Below are 4,990 nucleotides of genomic sequence, written 5' to 3'. Positions count from 1 at the left end.
AAAAGGTTTTGGAATTTTGCATTAAACTTTCCTTTAACTTTTTTATTCCTTTGCATGGCAGGATTTTTTTTTTGTCACCTTTAAAGTCTACTGTATAAATATAGTAAGTCCTTCTTTTTGTCTGAAAGGGTTTCCTTTTAAAAATATCGTTTTGTGTGATGTACATGAGCTACACTATCCCACCATAGCAGCTCCAATGAACAGCCTTACCTGGAAATGCAACAACGATCAAACAACAATAGTCTGTGAGGCGTGGCTATCCCGCTGACGCAACCACGTCGGAGCACTGTCTCTGTCGGGGCATAAATAATGACACCTGCTTCCTCTCCTGTGTGGGGGGACAAGGAACCAAACCCAGACATTGTACAGATAGAACTCAAAATATAGTCTTTATGGTCTATAAAGTAGGTTGGAATAGTTAGCTTTTGGATATGCGGCCAAATTGGCCTGCCCATACTTTACCTCCAAATTAGAAATTCTCAGGCACCAGCACAGTGGGACAGCCACAGGCTGCAGTTTCCTTGAACTTGAGTGACAGAGGTCACTCCCTCTCAGAGAATGTCCTCCCCCTGCTTTTCCTGCACAGTTCTTCCACTCCACGTCAGCATGGACCCTGGGTTGGCTCATCTTTCAGAAGAAAGGCTAAGGTTGCACTTTTCCACCCGAGACGAGGTGATTGGGTGCTTTCCCAGTTAACCAAGGGATACTCCGCTTTGCCTAAATAAAGCCCCCTAAAGTTTGCATTTTGTTCTTAAGGAGTTCACACTCAAATTTGGCCCATTTCCAAGTTTCCACAGTTGTATGAACCCCCAACACCGTAAATTGAAATGCTTTCTGTTAACACCAAAGGAGAGAAAATAATAGGTAAAGAGATGGGAAGATTACTATAGAAGATCCTGGAAAAAGTCAAAGAACAAAATTAATTTTGTCACCAAGCGTACCTTGAGGGTCTGCGGTGTGCTGGGCACAGTTCCCCACATTGTCTGTTTCAGTAAGTCCTCACTTAACGCCTTCGCTGGGTCCTGCAAACTGTGACTTTAAGTGAAAGGACATAAAACAAAACCAATTTTACCATTGACTGATAGACAGAAAGAAGAATTAAGTACCCACAGCATACTTCTGTTCACAAAAACATCCCCAAACTTCTCAAAAGTCCTCAAACACTTCTAATATTAAACATTGAAATAAATGTGAGCTATACTACATTGAAGAAAGATGAATCAAAACAAGTAAGAATTATTTTGCAAGCTCCTTCTTCCCGTTCAGGGTCCAGGTGGCTGGAGCCCCTCCCAAAAGCCCAGGGTGCAAGGTGGCCGTCAACATGGACAGGACCCCCTTCCATCCCAACACGCACCCACACCTGCGCCCACCTGGACTGGGGTGAAGGGGACACATCCATTCACCTCACCCGAGCATCTCTGGGGTGCGGGAAGAAACCAGAGAAAACCCACACACATGGGGGGAAATCTGCAAATTCCACACAGACCATGGCCCCAGCCAGGAATCAAAAAAATTTTTTTCTCATCAACATTATAATGAAATGGTATTATTTGAGGACCTGCTGTTCTTCCCGCACCCACATTACACAATGCCAACTAACCCACCAGGGAGGCAAATAGACAATTTGAAGTAGGTCTTAAGATTTATTGTCTCCTTTGCCTGTCACTTTTAATGCGCTAGGGTATCCAAGCATCAGGCCCAGAAAACTGAGATTTACTTCCCCTTCTTTGAAGCTCTTCGTTTCTTCGTTTCTTCTTGGTAGGGACCCCCCATCAGTAAGCAACTGTTCTTCGGCTCAATGTAGCTTAAAGGGTCCCCACGTGAAGCCCTTCAACACACAAGCTTTCTCCCCACTGCATTTGTATTAATGTGTTCCTCCCTCCCTCCAAGCCTCTCCCAGGAAACTTCTCCCTCCCTAATTGTGTTTTCGATGGACAGAAATGACCCCTCATCTAGCTCCACGCCTCCACTGCAGTGTTTGGATACCTCCCTGTCTTTCCGCACACAAGATTCATTTGTTTGTTGCATAACTATTTACTGAGCATCTCCACCAGGCCCTCTTACGCATCCAGAAGCAATGCTGAGCTCTTGCTTTCATGGAATGGCCAACCTAGTCGCTCCTCCCAGTGTCCTAAGAGACGGCTTGCGACAGGCAGCACGCAGCACGCTAGTGCGTAAGGAACGGGAAGAGTAAAGTACCAGACCAGCGCACACAGAGTTCCTGTCCTCAGAGCTCTCGTTATGTTACATGTGAAGTCCGTTTTCCTCATAAGCGGGCTGCGTGCTTTGCTACTTAATGTTCCCAGAAACACTGGGTGAACTGCAGGTGTTGTGGAAATACATTTAAGAAATTTTAAGAAATGCCATTAGGGAAATGACTCACTTTGCAGAAATCCATGTCAATAGTGTATCTGGAACAGTCCTCTTTGCTAGCCCAGAGTACAAACACAATCTCCTCACTTTTACAGCTCCCTGCACCCACCTGCCCTCAGTGTCAGAAGTCCACTTACTTCCCAAGGCCTCCCCTGAACCCTCTAATGGGCAGGAATGCGAGGGACTTCAAAAGACATTGGTCCTGCTGCAAAGCCAGGAAGAGAGAGAAAGCCAGGAAGTGTGACCAGTTCACGAATGCTGTGGCTTGGATCCCTGCCACAGGAGGTTACAGGTGGGTCCTACACGTCCTGACATCAGGAAATTTGCTGGTGGTTGCTATGATACTCCTGTTGATTAAGCTCTTTTCTTTCCATCAGCCCAGCAGCATCCCCCCTGAGCTCTGAGGCCACATCTCTTTTAGGTCACACTCCCAAGCTCAGCCATTGGTCCTAACGCCTAGAACAGTGCCAAGTGGCCCATAGCTACAGAAGAACTCACGAGGATGTCTTCCCCCTGAAGCCTGGTTCGATCCACATGGTGCCTGCCCTGCCATTGGGCTGGCTCATGACATCCCAGCAGGGCATCTCCCTGCTGCACAACAAAGGGAAAGGCGATGTTGCTAAGCAACACACACACGCCCGCCTGTTTTGCACACCTGCACCTACACCTACATCTACACACAGGCTAGGTTTGCCTTTTTGATTTAAATTTTCACATCTTGGAAGGTATTTTAAGTGATTCTCTCCAGGGAAGCAGCATCTTCCGAGGGGCTGTTCCCGCCTGTGCAATGGAAGTGGCACCCAGTCCAACACCAGCTTCTCGTACGTAATGAACGTCGGCTTCTAGGGCTGTGGCTTTTGACTGCGGCCAATAAAAATCATTATTCAGCACCTGAATGCTCACGGTCTGGGGAGGGAGGCAGTTAATTAGATCATCTCCAACCCCGTCCCTTAACATCTAGTAGTTTTACTGAGCATTAATATTTTATTAACTGAAGAAAATGTTAAGGAGAAACGTTACTGTGTTATTTGTGTTGCTTTTTAGAGAAGGTGGTATTGAGCAACACGGACCAATGATGAAGATAATATTCAAGATTCTCTGGGTACAGAACACCCACTGGGAGGTTCAGCTCCGCTCCTTCCTCCTTCAGACACCTCATCATCCTCCTACTGGCAAGGTCACCACATGGACTGCAGAGTCAAGTTCAAAATCTGCAGGCACTCCAAGTCTGTACACCCTGGGCCTTCCCCACCTGTTCATCTTAATTTACCACTATTTTCTTAACCCAGTTCTGAGTTTTGGTTGTATTTGTTTACTCACTACTTCATGAATTCTCCATGCGTATTTTTAAAGGTAAACTTGAATTTAGGATCATTTTAGATTTATAGAAAACCTGCAAAGACGGTACAGAGCTCCTCTACACCCCTCACGTAGTTTCTCCCAACGTGAACCTCTTTTGTTATTGTGGTGCATTTGTCAAAATTGAGAAAAACAATATCCATGCGTGACTGTTAACTAAACATCAGTTTTCCTATCGATGTCATTTGGCTGGTCCAGGAGACAAGCCAGGACACCACATGGCATTTAAAGAAGGTACTTTTTTGTTGTTTTTTGTTTGTTTGTTTGTTTGTTTCTAGCTTCTGCTCATCCTATTTTCCCTGCCTAGGATGTCATTTCTTCTCTGGCTTCTTTAAGTCTTACTTGTCCTTCGAGTCCATTCAAATCTCATCTCTGCCACGTCTTTCCTAATTGTTCCTGTCCTCACTGATTCCCTAACCTTCAAATTCCAGAAACACCTTGGTCTGGACCACATACTTGGAATGCGGCATATGCTGACCTGCCTTGTTATATATCGTTTTATATTTTGTTTGTCAATTAGCATTTAAGAAAAGGATAATATCTCATTCATTTTCTGGCACATGTGCAAGCATGTGTTCTCCATAAATGTTTATTGGTAATGAATTTATGTTATTTTATCATTAGCATACACAATACAGAGTAGGCTGCAAATATTAATTGAATTCTTGGAGGTCCGTGGTTACTGCATTCATATTTTAGAACATGATAGATATAAATGTAATTCGATGACTAATAATACAAATGTTTATTGAGTGCCGACCATATGCCAGGCATCCTGCTAAATGTTCATAATTCTCATGCAGCTGTGCAGGGCAGATACCACGGTTACCCCCAACTGAGGCTGAGTAATTTGTCCACGAGTCCACGCCACAGAGATGGAGCCAGGACTCACACCCAACACTGTGGCTCCAGAGCACACACTCTTCCCTGCTTTTTTATAAAATGCCTTTTGTCCCACCGATGGTTCCAGATGAGGGCTTTGCACCTAATGCTGCCTTTCCATCAGCGCCCAGTCTTTTCTGAACTTCTGAATCCCATCCCCCAGTAGTCCATGGACACTGTTGTTGAAGGTTTCAAGTTGCTTTTGTCTTATCAGTTCCAATGGCCTTACAGCCTGTCCACTGACATTTCTACTCTGTCCACTGGGTTGGAATTTAGAAGCTATTTCTCATCTCTATTCCCCGAGGGCAGGAGCTGTGTGTCCCCCGGCCGGCTCTGGCCTTTGAACACTGCAGAATACAACTGTTTTTCCTCTTTG

This window comes from Artibeus jamaicensis, unplaced genomic scaffold (assembly GCF_021234435.1).
Source record: "Artibeus jamaicensis isolate MK-2021 breed Jamaican fruit bat unplaced genomic scaffold, CSHL_Jam_final scaffold_537, whole genome shotgun sequence".
Classification (NCBI taxonomy): Eukaryota; Metazoa; Chordata; class Mammalia; order Chiroptera; family Phyllostomidae; genus Artibeus; species Artibeus jamaicensis.
The sequence above is the reverse complement of the archived record's forward strand: the minus strand, read 5'-3'. Positions refer to the sequence as shown.